General features: G+C 40.8%; 2 protein-coding genes across 12 annotated transcripts in view; one reads left to right on the forward strand and one right to left on the reverse strand.

The window, feature by feature from the left end:
* LOC126284652 (F-box/LRR-repeat protein 7-like) overlaps positions 1 to 7,172 on the reverse strand; it is a 38,455-nt gene extending 31,283 nt beyond the window's left edge. The window contains exon 1 of one of the 6 annotated variants that reach the window (XM_049983750.1): positions 6,264 to 7,172. The gene's annotated coding sequence lies outside the window, so the exon portion shown is untranslated. Of the gene's footprint in view, positions 1 to 5,195; positions 5,658 to 6,263 lie in introns of those variants that run through there. The other 5 variants (XM_049983747.1, XM_049983746.1, XM_049983751.1 and 2 more) reach the window with 5 other exon arrangements.
* The window catches only part of LOC126284650 (uncharacterized), a 73,246-nt gene continuing 60,741 nt past the window's right edge, over positions 5,681 to 18,185 (forward strand). Inside the window, exon 1 of one of the 6 annotated variants that reach the window (XM_049983738.1) lies at positions 5,681 to 6,004. The gene's annotated coding sequence lies outside the window, so the exon portion shown is untranslated. Of the gene's footprint in view, positions 6,019 to 7,307; positions 7,487 to 7,508; positions 7,527 to 12,646; positions 12,678 to 18,185 lie in introns of those variants that run through there. The other 5 variants (XM_049983739.1, XM_049983741.1, XM_049983740.1 and 2 more) reach the window with 5 other exon arrangements.

Genomic DNA, 18,185 nt, shown 5'->3' on the forward strand with positions numbered 1-18,185 from the left:
AGGCGTTGCTGGCATACGAAGCCGAAGTTGGTCTGAATGACGCACCGCAACACCTGTGTCCATCTGGATTTCATACAGACATCGGCCACGATTTCATAAGATGCCATATCCCTGTACCCATACAAGGTCGCCGGCAGTGAACCAGCCAAGTGAAGGCACCTGCGGCCGTGAGGTGGAAGGCCGCAGAAGACGAAGTAGCATGTGGGCCTTTGTCAGCCATGTACGAGCTCAGCCGGGCTGTGGTTGCCCATGGAGGTGAAACGGTAAGAAGCCAGAAATTGGAGAAGCGCATTGTCAGCAACAGAAGAAGTCAGGAGTTTCCTCATCTGAGCCTTAAACGTGTGGACCAGTCGTTCAGCCTCACTGTTTGACTTTGAATGGAACAGAGGGGCCATGACATGCATGACGCCGTGACAGACACAAAAATCCACAAAATCGGAAGAGGCAAATTGCGGACCATTATCAGTAACAAGAGTAGAGGGAAGGGCTTCCAAAGAGAAAATGCGAGCTAGAGCATTAGTGGTTGCCGCGGTGGTAGGCGACGTGCAATGGACAATGAAAGGGAAGTTAGAGTAGGCGTCAATAACGAGAAGCCAATAAGTAGCTCAAAAAGGTCCCATGAAGTCAACATGAATACACTCACAGGGCTTCTCAGGCGAAGGCCACGGTGACTTTGGGGCGGCGGCCTGTGACACAGAAGGGCCGCAGGCAACGACCATGTGTGCGACTTCAGAGACACGCACCAGAGATTTTGTGCGTGAGACACCCCAGTGCCCTTGGTGAAGGAGGTGCAAGACTGAAGCACGCAAAGATGCAGGTACCACAACACGTGGGGAAGCACCGTTGGAGGAAAGGAGGATAACACCATCCCTAGCTGTGAGGCAGTAATGCAAAGCGTAGTAGTTCCGCAATGGATCAGAAGTCTTAGCGGACGGACGATCTGGCCAACCCTTCTGAATACAGTGTAAAACCTGGGAGAGAGTAGGGTCAGAACCCGTAGCAGCCACCAGCTGGTCCACGGTGATGGGGAGCCCGTCCACAACCCGCTGCTTGGCAACATCCAGGTGGAAACACAAAAGTTTGTCCCTATCGAAGGCCAGACGAGACAGTGCATCAGCATTCGCATGATAAGCCGGCGGCCGGAAATGAGTCTCATAATTGAAATGAGACAAGTAAAGAGCCCAAAGCTGGAGGCGGTGTCGGGAAGTGACGTTGATGGATGAAATAAGGAAACAAGTGGTTTGCGATCCGTAACAAGACGAAATTTGGATCCATAAAGAAAAACACCAAACTTATGAAGAGCATAAATAATGGCCAAAGCTTCTTTTTCAATTTGAGAATACTTTTGTTGGGCATCTGTGAGCGTTTTGGAGGCATAAGCAATGGGTTGTTCAGAACCGTCAGAAAAATGGTGCGCAAGGACTGCATCGACCCCATATTGAGAGGCGTCCGTGGCAAGAACAAGATGTTTGTCAGGTCAATAAGTAGCACGGGGCCTGTTTCAGCATAGTCTTCAAGTTCTGGAAAACCGCATTGCATGACGCGGACCAGTGAAAAGGCACGTTTTTATGCAATAGGCGATGCAACGGCTGAGCCACCGAAGCAGCAGATGGTAAAAACCTGTGATAGTATGCTATTTTCCCCAAGAAGGCCTGCAGTTCCTTAACAGATGTAGGGCGAGGAAGGGAATCAATTGCAGCGACAGTTTGCTGAAGCGGACGAATACCATCCCGAGAGAGTTGAAACCCCAAGTATGTGATAGATGCCTGAAAAAATTTTGATTTCTGCAGACCGGCAGTCTGTAAGACATGAAAAAGTGTGCGGAGATTCTGAAGATCTTCTTCAGTGGTGGAGCCAGTGACAACAATGTCGTCCATGTAATTTATAAACCCGGTAACAGTGAACAATAACTGTTCCAAGAATCGCTGAAAGAGAGCAGGGGTGCTGGCAACGCCGAATGGCAATCGTTGGTATTGATAGAGGCCAAAAGGCATGTTAAGGATCAGAAACTGCCGGGAAGCAGCGTCAAGAGGAAGTTGATGATAAGCTTCTGATCAAGTTTAGAAAAATACTGGCCTCCAGCAAGTTTAGTGAACAATTCTTCAGGTCGAGGCATAGGGTAAGTGTTGATAAGGCATTGAGCATTTACAGTGGCCTTAAAATCGCCACAGAGACGAATATCACCATTTGGCTTAGCAATGACGACGACAGGAGAGGACCACTCACTGGAAGTGACAGGAAACAAGACCCCTGAAGCAGTGAGATGATCCAACTCCTGTTTGACCTGATCACGACGGGCCAAAGGAATGGGCCGAGCCAGAAAAAACTTAGGCCGAGCAGTGGGTTTGAGAGTGATATGAGCTTCAAAGTCATTTGCACGGCCTAACCCAGGATAAAAAAGGGACGAAAATGTCATCAACAAGGAATCCAATTGAGCATAAGGAATAGCATCAGAGATGATATTGACAGAGTCACCTACGGAGAACCCAAAAACGCGAAAGGCATCGTAACCAAAAAGATTCTCCACGTTACTATGGTCGACCACAAATATGGGAACAGTGCGAACGACAGATCTGTAAGATACCTCACCATCAAATCGTCCCAAGAGAGAAACCTTCTGTTTATTGTAAGTCCATAATTGCCAAGTGACAGGAGACAGGATTGGAGAACTCAACTGAAGGCATGTCTGAGAATTGATGATAGTGGCAGCAGAACCAGTATCCACCCGCTTGCAAACATCTCGACCAAGTATTTGGACAGTGAGGAATAACTTCCATGAAATGAAATAAGTACAATTGACAAACAACACAGAATCAGAATCAGTGCCATGTTCATGAGCATCATGTAGGTGGTTGGATTTGCAAACGGATGACACATTACCCTTTTTTTTTCATTTGCAACACACGGCCCAACGTTGTGGACAACCCTCTTGTCAATGTTTCATAAAACACTGTGGACATGAAGGAAGTTGCCGTGGGTTTTGCTGCAGTTTCTTAGAGGTTTGTTTATGGTTAGACCGAGGCTGCACTTGGGAGCGTACTGCGGCCACGTCGGCCAGCATGGACACGCCACACGCTTCATCAACAGCACACAGAGGTTGTATTTCCCCGAAGTCACCCATGCCTCTATTTGCGCACCAACGGCACGAGAAATTTCAAAAGACTGAGCGATGGATAGGACTTCATCTAGAGTCGGATTTGCCAACTGAAGGGCACGGTGCATAACTTCTTTGTCAAGCGCTGACCGGATAATAGCATCCCATACCATGGAATCGGTGTAGGATTCTTTGTGAACTTCAGTAACAAATTGACACTTCCTACTGAGGCCATGAAGTTCAGCAGCCGAAGCGCGATAGGATTGAATCTGTTGTTTTTGACAACGATAAAAGGCAACACGAGAGGCTATCACATGCATATGCTTTTGAAAATAAACGAACGGAGGTGAGCACATTTCAGCAAAGGACCAAGACACAGGATCTTTCAAAGGAGCCAAACGCGACAACAACTGATACATTTGAGGTTAAATTCATGAAAGGAACAGAGACTTACTTGTTTGGTCGTCTGCGACATGAAATGCTAAGAAGTGCTGTAGAATACATTTTTCGTAAGCAGACCAGTCTTCCGTCGTCTCATCGTAAGGAGGAAAAGGAGGTAGAGACAACAACAAGAGATGCCGCAACGAAATCACGAATCACATTTGTGAGAAACGTTTGCTGTTCTATGAGACCTTGCAATAGTTGCTGTAAAGTAGCCATGGAAACACGTGGGTAAACAATGAAAAAGAAAAATTGACTACCTCATCGCCAACTGTTATAACTTCAAGTTGAACAAATATATTTCAAGGGCAACGCAATACATGAAATTCACAGATGAGTAAACAGAGTAAGACGTGTGTCACTTTAACAGTCAAATGATAACTGAGTCCAAGTCTAGCAGCTGTCAGCTGGCTGGCCGCTTAGGTGGCGCTGCTGCTGCATGGCTGGCAGACATGCTGCATGTAGAGGACGCGTGCACGTAACTGCACGGTGGCACATTGAAAGATCGGCAAGTCACAACAACAGTGATGTGTAAAGTTACACAAATGCATTGTTTGAATATGCATTTGTAGGCTTCCATTGCTGGAGCCACTTTGGATACAACAAATTTAGGTATTGGTCAGTGTCACTGTAACTACTAAGCAGCTAAATTGCTCACTATTTGACCAACTTGCTGAAGCCCTCTTCAGAGCAGTTCACTGAGTATAGATAGCAGTAATTATTTGGAGATGAAGCAGCTTGCATAGGACAGGGTGCATAGAGAGCTGCATCAAACCAGTCTCAAGACTGAAGACGACAATAACTTCATAAGCATATATACTTTTTAACAACACAGTGATAATTTATTATTAATAGAGCATAAAGATTCAGTTTCTACTAATTATTTTCCTTTTGTTAATGGATACCCTGACTCATTCCAAATCCCTGAGGATCCTCCTCGACAGGATCAACAGAAAATAATGTATGAGTGAACTTATAACTCTTACCCTATGTACCGCGTGATGAATGAATGGGACAAAGAATTTGTAGGACTTTTCAATGTGAGACTCAGTAAGGTGTACATGTTTGGGATTCATTTTGCAAATGATATCAGCATGTGTTTCCAAGTGTATTTACTCAATTTCATGGTTTTTTTTGGGGGGGGTGGGGGGGGATATCTTCGTACTACGGGCGATGCAGCTTTGCTTTCACAACTCTACCGCTAGTTTCACTCACTAATGTCCTAAAAAATTTGCAGTATCTCACAGAAAGAACAGTAATTGCTCAACAGCAATTAATTTGCGTTATAAACATGAAAACTCTGGATATATTGTGATATAAACAGATTAATCCGAACTGTTGCGTAATGTTTACGTTGGAATCAATTTTAACGTATTTCTCGTCATAAAAAATAAAACAGCACCACAGAACCTTTATTTAATCAAGGTCAGGATCAAGTCCTTTACAACTACTTTGACGCATATCGTGTATCGTACCGAAACCAATAGCAAGGGGTGTCCACAATGTAACTTTTGCCAAACTTACGTCTTAACATTTGGTGGGGTCTTTGCACAGCACTATGACCTGAAGGATTTTGGTCGCAACTATGCGTGTAAAAAGTGGCAATTGTCAAACAAGACGTAAGCAATGTTAGATGTGTATCGAAGTCCTCTAACCTTACCTTTCCTGCCATACGTTTTTTTCGACAGTATGTAACAAAGTGCACTTGCCACCGCACTGAAACTTATCGCCCTCATTTCAGAGCTATGGGTAGACACCGAGAAAACATTGAATACAAGTATAACTTTCTTTAAGGCATACGGAAGACCGTTTCAAGTAATTCTTGTCGCCGTGAAGGGAAAATCCTTACTTACTATCAAATGTTACACAACAATCCTCAGTGACTACCTTCTCAGCTGATCGCTTCCATGGTATATGAACCAGCACAACTTCTTTTCATTGGTAGATTCAATGAGACAGGTTGTACTGGAACATACGTATGGTTTTTTACGTGTTTAGTACCCTTCTGGCTTTAATATGAGTGTTGTCAACATCACTACACGACATTACTAAACGTAATACTCTACACACACAACTCAACGCATCCTCTCTATTTACAATTTACACGCCTACATAGTACAGTGATCTTTGGCTGTATACAAAACATTGATGTACATCTTTGCTGTTAGTTTTGAAATTTGTCAGTTGTTTTCGCGGTACGAACTGTGGTGACTAGTAATTGATAATAGAAACATAACAAATATTGTACGATGACCACGTAAAGCAATTTCGGTTGGAGTAAGATGCGAATTTAGAGAAAACATTGGACGACCACTGAATGAATGCAATCTACGCTAGATTTGAAGCTGTTTTTGGGGCGTCCTTTTATCCCTCCGGTTTGTTGTGATTGGTCAAAATGTAAATGTTTTGACGTGGATACTTATTTTAGAAAATTGTGTGCCCGAAACCGCTCTGGTTGTGAAAAAGTAGGTAAGGTGCGCCCCGTAAGTTTCATTTTTAGTTTATTTTCGTTACACTGTGCTCTTTGTTATATTGAACATTTAACTTTGTGATTAAGCATGTTGTTCTTCCTTGCCATTGAAAGACAGAAAATGATAGCTTAGACAACAGTCACGGCCGCGTTTCATTTAAAATTGTTCGTGTTTACTATAAATATATCTCACTCAGTTAAAATAATAGTTAATACTTTTACATATGCATGTATTTTGTCCACACTGGAAATACTTACAACCGTGACAATGAGTCAATTAAGTGCTAAATAAGCACATTCCCCAAACAGAATCCTCGCGCCCTGTTTACAGTTGCCAGTCCAACTCATTGGATGGACAGTGCCATTATATAAAATACCTCACTTGCCGTTAAGAGATCTGTCTATAAAGTATTGGTGGTATCTCTTTGTTATTTGCTAAACGGTGCCTGAAGAGTTTCATCGCTATGGGAAGGTGTGTTTTTGAATATGGTTTGTAGTTTTGCTAGTTACATGCAAAATCCGTCAGTAACATAATATTACAAACATAAATAGTTTACTTCTTAATGATACAATATCTTACACAGATCAGGCACGCTACCGCAGTGAAAAACAATGAACATCTTAAAAATATATGTGAAATTAGAGCGAAAAGAAACCAAAGCAAATGATTCAGATTATAAAATTAGATTGTGACTCGAAAGTTAACTAACTAGAAAGGGAAATTCCACATGAGAAGTAATAGCGGTCACCCTTTGCTTTCTCGCAGTTTATATACGTTTATACCCGTGATATGCAGGAAAATTACTCCTCGAAGACTTGCCCACTGTTTAACATATGTTTTCCGAATTTGCCGTGCGGTTTTAGTTTTTTTGATGAAAAGTGCATTAAATATGGAAAAGTTCTATTAATTATGGCGCGAACGTAAACATTACGCTACCAAAAGGGTAGTCTGTCACCACAACCCATATTTGACGTTCGCATTCGTTGGGTTCACCAACTCGCATCCAAATTATCAAATTTCGATGCAACCTAGACCTGGGGCAATGTTACAGATTAGTCAGTCACCATAACCAAGATTACAAGGGGCATGGGTCTAGTACTACACCGTAGACGAGTAGTTAACGCGGGACTGCAACATTCAACTGTAGTGAAGTACTTGCCGTTGTAGCTGGTTGGTGGTGGCACATTTTTTTTAAAAAATACAGAAATATCCGATACCGGCCATCGGCTTGGCGACGTCACCAAGATGGCGGACAGGTACATCGCATTGGTCCACTATGGCGACCGTAACGTCACTATTCCAGTACAATCAAGCAAGCGAAGACAATTCCATAATACAACATTTACTATAACCAATGGGACGGCTGGGGTTTTGTAGGTTTTGGGCAAGAAGAAACAAAATAAGCTACATTTCTACCGTAACATATGCATTTCAAAACTTACACAAAAAATCCGTGACGTCAGCTTTACACCAGTCGAAGGCAAGACCTACCAAATTGATAACAGTGTCTTCAGTTATCCGTATGTGTAACTAGTTTCATACCTGTGCCAAAGCTATTTGTTACAATCACTTCAGAGTTGCAGGCACTTAGTAGTGGCTGACAGGATTCTTTGTCTGTACACTTTACATGTTTCTTGTAGGCTAATTTTTTTCCTGCAAAGTTAATATTCTTGCTAGGTTGCTGGCATAGAAAATGCCAGGCTGTTTAGTCTATTTCGTAGATAGTATGTGTGCGGCCCTTGACCGCTTCCTTTCAAATTCATTTTGTTACAGACTTTAAAAAAAAATTACTTCACTGCTTTTACAATCTTCTTAAACAATTTTTTGTATGATTTAACGTAGTTGATGAACTAACGACACACATTGTATTTCAACACTGCATGTAGCTCAGTTTGTTTCTGTTACTAGACATTTTTATACTAGAACGTATCCACTTTAGTTTATTTGATGCCTTTCTTTGGCATACTGTGGGTGGAAATGTTTTATTTAAAATTATGTAGAAAACTGTTTAAAAACTTATCAAAGTATTTTGAACATGAGCTTTCGTGTTGTAAGGAACAATCTACCTCATTTAATCGACAACAGAATAAACATATGTTTTCTTAACTAAATTGTCTTTTCATGAAACATCTCTCATTTTCTTTAGGTCTATTTTTAGTAATTTGATAAGCAAAACAGTAATCTGTGATACCTAGGTCTACAGGGAATTTGGCATTGTCAGTAAGTGTATAATTTGTCAATATATTATTTATACTTGCTGCTGTTCACACATTTTCTCTAATGAAATGAATGAAATTTAGTCTAAAGCCATGTTCTCGAATTAAGTCAACAGGCTTTTTAGACATGATTGTTATATCAGTGTTAAAATCAGCAGCATCAGTTACAATTTTTTCCTCTTTTCTTTTATGAGTTTATATAGGAGACACTGAATTTTCTCCAAAAATAAGTTCATTGCTTTCACTGCCTGGAATGTCATATACTGTGATGATACTAATAATAAAATAATGTTGTTGTTGTGGTCTTCAGTCCTAAGACTGGTTTTATGCAGCTCTCCATGCTACCCTATCCTGTGCAAGCTTCTTCATCCCCCAGTACCTACTGCAACCTACATCCTTCTGAATCTGCTTACTGTATTCATCTCTTGGTCTCCCTCTACGATTTTTACCCTCCACACTGCCCTCCAATACAAAATTGGTGATCCCTTGATGCCTCAGAACATGTCCTACCAACCGATCCCTTCTTCTGGTCAAGTTGTGCCACAAACTTCTCTTCTCCCCAATCCTATTCAATACTTCCTCTTTAGTTATGTGATCTACCCATCTAATCTTCAGCATTCTTCTGTAGCACCACATTTCAAAAGCTTCTATTCTCTTCTTGTCCAAACTATTTATCGTCCATGTTTCTCCTCCATACATCGTTACACTCCATACAAATACTTTCAGAAAAGACTTCCTGACACTTAAATCTATACTCGATGTTAACAAATTTCTCTTCTTCAGAAACGCTTTCCTTGCCATTGCCAGTCTACATTTTATATCCTCTCTACTTCGACCATCATCAGTTATTTTGCTCCCCAAATAGCAGAACTCCTTTACTACTTTAAGTGTCTCATTTCCTAATCTAATTCCCTCAGCATCACCCGACTTAATTCTACTACATTCCATTACCCTCGTTTTGCTTTTGTTGATGTTCATCTTATATACTCCTCTCAAGACACTGTCTATTTCATTCAACTGCTCTTCCAAGTCCTTTGCTGTCTCTGACAGAATTACAATATTATCGGCGAACCTCAAAGTTATTTCTTCTCCGTGGATTTTAATACCTACTCCGAATTTTTCTTTTGTTTCCTTTACTGCTTGCTCAATATACAGATTGAATAACATCGGGGGAGAGGCTACAACCCTGTCTTACTCCCTTCCCAACCACTGCTTCTCTTTCATGTCCCTCGACTCTTATAACTGCCACCTGGTTTCTGAACAAATTGTAAATACCCTTTCGCTCCCTGTATTTTACCCCTGCCACCCTTAGAATTTGAAAGAGAGTATTCCAGTCAACATTGTCAAAAGCTTTCTCTAAGTCTACAAATGCTAGAAATGTAGGTTTGCCTTTCCTTAATATTTCTTCTAAGATAATTCGTAAAGTCAGTATTGCCTCATGTGTTCCAGTATTTCTACAGAATCCAAACTGATCTTCCCCTAGGTCGGCTTCTACTAGTTTTTTCATTCGTCTGTAAAGCATTCGTGTTAGTATTTTGCAGCTGTGGCTTATTAAACTAATAGTTTGGTAATTTTCACATCTGTCAACACCTGATTCATTTGGGATTGGAATTATTATATTCTTCTTGAAGTCTGAGGATATTTCACCTGTTTCATACATCTTGCTCACCAGATGGTAGAGTTTTGTCAGGACTGGCTCTCCCAAGGCCGTCGGTAGTCCCAATGGAATGTTGTCTACTCCGGGGGCCTTGTTTCGACTCAGGTCTTTCAGTGCTCTGTCAAACTCTTCACGCAGTATCATATCTCCCATTTCATCTTTATCTACATCCTCTTCCATTTCCATAATATTGTCCTCAAGTACATCGCCCTTGTATAGACCGTCTATCTACTCCTTCCACCTTTCTGCTTTCCCTTCTTTGCTTAGAACTGGGTTTCCATCTGAGCTCTTGATGTTCATACAAGTGGCTCTCTTTTCTCCAAAGGTCTCTTTAATTTTCCTGTAGGCAGTATCTATCTTTCCCCTAGTGAGATAAGCCTCTACATCCTTACATTTGTCCTCTAGCCAGCCCTGCTTAGCTTTTTCCATTTCCTGTCGATCTCATATTTGAGACGCTGGTATTCCTTTTTGCCTGCTTCATTTATTGCATTTTTATATTTTCTCCTTTCATCAATTAAATTAAATATGTATTCTGTTACACAAGGATTCTACTAGCACTCGTCTTTTTACCTTCTTGATCCTCTGCTGCCTTCACTACTTTATCCCTCAAAGCTACCCATTCTTCTTGTACTGTATTTCTTTCCCCCATTGCTGTCAGTTGTTCCCTTATGCTCTCCCTGAAACTCTGTACAACCTCTGGTTTAGTCAGTTTATCCATGTCCTATCTTCTTAAATTCCCTCCTTTTTGCAGTTTCTTCAGTTTTAATCTACAGGTCATAACCAATAGATTGTGGTCAGAGTCCACATCTGCCCCTGGAAATGTCTTACAATTTAAAACCTGGTTCCTAAATCTCTGTCTTACCATCATATAATCTATCGGATACCTTTTAGTATCTCCAGGGTTCTTCCATGTATACAACTTCTTTCATGATTCTTAAACCAAGTGTTAGCTACGATTAAGTTGTGCTCTGTGCAAAATTCTACCAGGTGGCTTCCTCTTTCATTTGTTAGCCCCAATCCATATCCACCTATTACGTTTCTTTCTCTCCCTTTTCCTACACTCGAATTCCAGTCACCCATGACTATTAAATTTTAATCTCCCTTCATTATCTGAATAATTTCTTTTATTTCATCATACATTTCTTCAATTTCTTCGTTATCTGCAGAGCTAGTTGGCACGTAAACTTGTACTACTGTAGTAGGTGTGGGCTTCGTATCTATCTTGGCCACAATAATGCGTTCACTATGCTGTTTGTAGTAGCTTACCCGCATTCCTATTTTCCTATTCATTAATAAACCTATTCCTGCGTTACCCCTATTTGATTTTGTGTTTATAACCCTGTAGTCACCTGACCAAAAAATCTTGTTCCTCCTGCCACCGAACTTCACTAATTCCCACTATATCTAACTTTAACCCATCCATTTCCCTTTTTAAATTTTCTAACCTACCTGCCCGATTAAGGGTTCTGACATTCCACGCTCCGATCCGTAGAATGCCAGTTTTCTTTCTCCTGATAACGATATCCTCTTGAGTAGTCCCCGCCCGGAGATCCGAATGGGGGACTATTTTACCTCCGGAATATTTTACCCAAGAGGACGCCATCATCATTTAGTCATACAGTAAAGCTGCATGCCCTCGGGAAAAATTACGGCCGTAGTTTCCCCTTGCTTTCAGCCGTTCGCAGTACCAGCACAGCAAGGCCGTTTTGGTTATTGTTACAAGGCCAGATCAGTCAATCATCCAGACTGTTGCCCTTGCAACTACTGAAAAGGCTGCTGCCTCTCTTCAGGAACCATAAGTTTGTCTGGCCTCTCGACAGATACCCCTCCGTTGTGGTTGCACCTACGGTATGGCTATCTGTATCGCTGAGGCATGCAAGCCTCCCCACCAACGGCAAGGTCCATGGTTCATGGGAGGGGGGGGGGGGAATAAAATAATAATAGCAATAATTAATAATATGTTGTTCTGCTTCAACACGGCAACTTTCAAATATAAGGGCATTGTTCGGAAAGTTAAAATTCAAATATAAGTGCATTGTTCGGAAAATTAAAATCATCTCTTTCTTTATATTTTAATGATATGTAAACAAGTATACGGGAACCTCCAAGAGGTCTGTTATTCCTCCAAAAACTGGTATCTTCTGCAGAGTTTTGTAATTTGTTTAAAACTGTGATAGAATATTTAATGCACTAGTGTTCCTTTAAGCATATGATTCTAATACTTCTTTCTCCTGAAAGAAAAATTTGCAGTTTGTCTTTTTTTGTGGTTTTATCATGTGAATGTATTGCACTCAGGCCATATATGTTACGGTGCATTCAGAGTGAAGACTTACACTTGCTTAGAGTTTTGAACACATCTTTCCTGGCTTACTGTTTTTCTTTTTGTACTGTGTTTTTTAGTTTTTCACTCCCCTCACTGACTGTTAGTCCCCTTACTCTGTATAGGAAGGATGGGAGGAAGATAGAGTTTAATGTCATGTAAACTTTGAGGTCCTTAGAGACAGAGCACAAGTTCATACTGATTTAGGGAAGTCACAGAAAACCTAAATCTGGATGGCCAGATGCGGGTTTGAACCGTCGTCCTCCCGAATACAATCCCACTGCACCACCTCACTAAGTTTGCTTTTATAATTGTCACAAGTCAAGAAACAATTTGCTGAAAGTTTTTGTCATTATTTATTTTATATTGTTATCTGGTTTCACGTGTAACATTTTACATTTTCCGGTATCCAAAGATTACACATCAAATTTGATTTTCTTCCTACAGGTGGCAGATGGGAGAATGCTCACTAGATATAGTGAGTACTGGAGAAATAAAATACCCAGGTGCTGCCTTGTAGTTAGATATTGGCATATCTAATGCCAAAGGAAGACAATCTTGAAAACAAAATGAACAAAAACAAAAAATATACCTTGCCCTCCATGTTGGGTGCTGATGCAATGGGCCAACTCTCCATTGATTGGAAAAAAAGTGCAATGTTAAAAGTATTAGTTGAAAGCAGTCTTGGTTACAATTTTAGTTTTTTATTTATCAACTATGCCTTTCACTTTATTTAGGCATCTTCAGGCTGATCTTAATTTGGTAATTCTTAGGGCAATCCTTTATATAGTGTAGCTAAAGGGCATCTTCGAGTACATCAGGCCAACATCACCTTCGTTAAACTCAGTAAATACTTTCTAAATGGACATGAGTGAGTCCAAGACCTGCATAATGCATTCACGTTCACAGGAGCACATAATAGAATAAAATGGGGCTTAAGTAGTTAGCATTATGCTTCTGAGCTCACTTAATGACCGAATCTACAGATGATCTACTGATCTCTCCTACATAACGGCCTCCCAGTATCCTGGGTTACAGGAGTGGCAGCCCCATTGAACTTGTACTGACCACTCTGGAGTGTAGCTTGACCACATTTTTGCTCTGCTGTACAACTCGGAATCACTGGGGACAAAATTTAAATGTGATCCGAAGCAGCAAAGGGCTCATATGCTTTCTCATCCCACCTTTTTCACACCCTCCTACGATCTACACAAAATAGCAAAAGGTCTCCCTAATGCTCCCAATTCAGCAACATCCATAGTGCCACCCGCGCGCCTTATTTAAGCTCGTTACAGATGTACCTGTAAGAAACTTCTACACATTCTGCCTTCCAGCTTCTCTAGCACTTTTAAGCAGGCAAGCACCACCTGAGGGGTGTTGAGGGGTTGCCTAACCATCAGGCACTAGAACAGCCACGAGGCTGCCAAAGTAGGGGGTCTTAGTGGTCTTGTATTATTCGTACACATCTTATGTTGCACACCATAGGAGGACACAAAAAAGGAGGGATGAAAGAGCATATGAACCCTTTGATGCTTCAGATTCAGACTCTGTCAAATGGTTTTTGACATTCCCTGGTTATTCCAAGCTGTACAGCAGAGCAAAAATTGTGTGTGTTCTACACTCCAAAGGGGTATGTCCTTAGAGTAGCGTTGAAACACCCAGGAGGTGGCAGCAGTGTTGAACGTTGTGAAGAACACTGTCTTGATGCTCATCGCACTGCCCTTCATTGGTGACGTTTATGCCACTGCTTGAGGCTTTTTGTGACAATTCTGAGTGGCAGTGTGTCACCCACCCAAAAGAAAACCATGTGATTTCAACACCGGTCATCGCGGTTCTGACCTCCATTGCTGAGGCATCGAAGGAGGGGTGAAATGTGGGCAAGAGGGGGGTGTGATGATCTTCCCCTCATGTGACTAGTGGAAGATTACGTTGGGCAGAATTGTAGTGAAATTTTGTGTCAATGTGACATCATTAACCCACCTTATAGCTCACGTGAACTTTTGAGCTGTGGCCTTTTTTTCTTACAGCTGACACCTTGATTTGAAGCATCGCCAAACCTGTGGTTGACGTCACAGGGCACCGTGCTTGTGCACCATTGCGGAGGAAGGTCTTTGAGCCAGATTTCAAATTTATGCGTCAGAATGGGAGACAATTACAGGCTCTCAAGAAATTGATCCTTTAATTTTGTTTCACAGTCTATATGTTCACTTATGAAATCTGTTTGTTAATAACTCATCCCAATTCAAAAGCATTAGCAATGTGCATAGCTACATTAGGAGAAAGCCTGATCTACACTATTCTTTATTAAATGTTACTTCACCCAAGTGTCGTAAGTCATTTACCAAACGAGCATCAAAAGTCTGACAGATAGCCAACCAGCATTTAAAAACAAATTAAGAGAGTTTCTGAATGACTACTCCTTCTACTCAATAGATGAATTTATTTAGTAATTTTACAATTATTTAAAAGTTGAATTACATCGTTTAAAGAAACCATTCGTTAAACTGACACGTTCCTCGAACAAGTGTTAATCTAATCTAACCTACTCTTTATCCTCACATCACATTTGTTTGCAAGGCATATGTTGTGTCATTGTGTGGAATTTCACAGAAAACTGTCCCCTATGAATAAATGAATGGAAGTACGCAAAGTAAGCTAATTTTCCAATGCTTTCATCACAAAACAGAAATTATGCATAGATCAAATGTTGCTAAACTGAAGCATTTGAGACATTCTATAGCATGTAATTTCCAATTCGTGATCCTATCAGTAGGCTCACCGAGAAATTTTGAACATTCAGTTTTACAAATTTTCGTTCTCCCATCCAGTATTGTTGATGATGGTATATCTTTCCTCGTACTGATTTGAATGAACTGTGTCCTTTTTTTCTATGTTTACTGGGAGCCATTCAATAATACTTCTGCGTATTTTGTTTATTGCTTCTTCTTTTAATGCAGCTCTGTTAAGCTTCATCATAGTGCTTGCATCAACAGCAAAGAACACTATTTCCATTTTATCGGTGTATGATGGAAGTTGATTTAATGTAGTACGAACTGGAGTGTTCATAGTTGTAATGTGTTCCAAATGAGAAGAAAATTTATCATGGGTCCTGCATGAGCCATCTGATGTGACGCTTTGTTTTCTATCAGCTAAATATAAAGTGAACCACTTATTATGTTGTTGTTGTTGTCTTCAGTCCTGAGACTGGTTTGATGCAGCTCTCCATGCTACTCTATCCTGTGCAAGCTGCTTCATCTCCCAGTACCTACTGCAACCTACATCCTTCTGAATCTGCTTAGTGTACTCATCTCTCGGTCTCCCTCTACGATTTTTACCCTCCACGCTGCCCTCCAATGCTAAATTTGTGATCCCTTGATGCCTCAAAACATGTCCTACCAACCGATCCCTTCTTCTAGTCAAGTTGTGCCACAAACTTCTCTTCTCCCCAATCCTATTCAATACCTCCTCATTAGTTACGTGATCTATCCACCTTATCTTCAGTATTCTTCTGTAGCACCATATTTCGAAAGCTTCTATTCTCTTCTTGTCCAAACTAGTTATCGTCCATGTTTCACTTCCATACATGGCTACACTCCAAACAAATACTTTCAGAATCGACTTCCTGATACATAAATCTATATTCGATGTTAACAAATTTCTCTTCTTCAGAAACGCTTTCCTTGCCATTGCCAGTCTACATTTTATATCCTCTCTACTTCGACCATCATCAGTTATTTTACTTCCTAAATAGCAAAACTCCTTTACTACTTTAAGTGTCTCATTTCCTAATCTAATTCCCTCAGCATCACCCGATTTAATTTGACTACATTCCATTATCCTCGTTTTGCTTTTGTTAATGTTCATCTTATATCCTCCTTTCAAGACACTGTCCATTCCGTTCAGCTGCTCTTCCAAGTCCTTTGCCGTCTCTGACAGAATTACAATGTCATCGGCGAACCTCAAAGTTTTTACTTCGTCTCCATGAATTTTAATACCTACTCCAAATTTTTCTTTTGTTTCCTTTACTGCTTGCTCAATATACAGATTGAATAACATTTGGGAGAGGCTACAACCCTGTCTCACTCCTTTCCCAACCACTGCTTCCCTTTCATGCCCCTCGACTCTTATTACTGCCATCTGGTTTCTGTACAAATTATAAATAGCCTTTCACTCCCTGTATTTTACCCCTGCCACCTTTAGAATTTGAAAAAGAGTATTCCAGTCAACATTGTCAAAAGCTTTCTCTAAGTCTACAAATGCTAGAAACGTAGGTTTGCCTTTTCTTAATCTTTCTTCTAAGATAAGTCGTAAGGTCAGTATTGCCTCACGTGTTCCAACATTTCGACGGAATCCAAACTGGTCCTCCCCGAGGTCTGCATCTACCAGTTTTTCCATTCGTCTGTAAAGAATTCGCGTAAGTATTTTGCAGCCGTGGCTTATTAAACTGATAGTTCGGTAATTTTCACATCTGTCAGCACCTGCTTTCTTTGGGATTGGAATTATTATATTCTTCTTGAAGTCTGAGGGTATTTCGCCTGTCTCATACATCTTGCTCACCAGCTGGTAGAGTTTTGTCATGACTGGCTCTCCCAAGGCCGTCAGTAGTTCTAATGGAATGTTGTCTACTCCGGGGGCCTTGTTTCGACTCAGGTCTTTCAGTGCTCTGTCAAACTCTTCACGCACTATCGTATCTCCCATTTCGTCTTCATCTACATCCTCTTCTATTTCCATAATATTGTCCTCAAGTACATCACCCTTGTATAAACCTTCTATATACTCCTTCCACCTTTCTGCCTTCCCTTCTTTGCTTAGAACTGGGCTGCCATCTGAGCTCTTGATATTCATACACGTGGTTCTCTTCTCTCCAAAGGTCTCTTTAATTTTCCTGTAGGCAGTATCTATCTTACCCCTAGTGAGATAAGCTTCTACATCCTTACATTTGTCCTCTAGCCATCCCTGCTTAGCCATTTTGCACTTCCTGTCGATCTCATTTTTGAGACGTTTGTATTCCTTTTTGCCTGCTTCATTTACTGCATTTTTATATTTTCTCCTTTCATCAATTAAATTCAATATCTCTTCTGTTACCCAAGGATTTCTAGCAGCCCTCGTCTTTGTACCTACTTTATCCTCTGCTGCCTTTACTACTACATCCCTCAGAGCTACCCATTCTTCTTCTACTGTATTTCTTTCCCCTATTCCTGTCAATTGTTCCCTTATGCTCTCTCTGAAACTCTGTACAACCTCTGGTTCTTTCAGTTTATCCAGGTCCCATCTCCTTAATTTCTCACATTTTTGCAGTTTCTTCAGTTTTAATCTACAGGTCATAACCAATAGATTGTGGTCAGAGTCCACATCTGCCCCTGGAAATGTCTTACAATTTAAAACCTGGTTCCTAAATCTCTGTCTTACCATTATATAATCTATCTGATACCTTTTAGTATCTCCAGGGTTCTTCCACGTATACAACCTTCTTTCATGATTCTTAAACCAAGTGTTAGCTATGATTAAGTTGTGCTCTGTGCAAAATTCTACTAGGCGGCTTCCTCTTTCATTTCTTAGCCCCAATCCATATTCACCTACTATGTTTCCTTCTCTCCCTTTTTCCTACACTTGAATTCCAGTCACCCATTACTATTAAATTTTCGTCTCCCTTCACTATCTGAATAATTTCTTTTATTTCATCGTACATTTCTTCAATTTCTTCATCATCTGCAGAGCTAGTTGGCATATAAACTTGTACTACTGTAGTAGGTGTGGGCTTCGTATCTATCTTGGCCACAATAATGCGTTCACTATGCTGTTTGTAGTAGCTTACCCGCATTCCTATTTTCCTATTCATTATTAAACCTACTCCTGCATTACCCCTATTTGATTTTGTGTTTATAACCCTGTAGTCACCTGACCAGAAGTCTTGTTCCTCCTGCCACCGAACTTCACTAATTCCCACTATATCTAACTTTAACCTATCCATTTCCCTTTTTAAATT

This window comes from Schistocerca gregaria, chromosome 8, assembly GCF_023897955.1.
Source record: "Schistocerca gregaria isolate iqSchGreg1 chromosome 8, iqSchGreg1.2, whole genome shotgun sequence".
Lineage (NCBI taxonomy): Eukaryota > Metazoa > Arthropoda > Insecta > Orthoptera > Acrididae > Schistocerca > Schistocerca gregaria.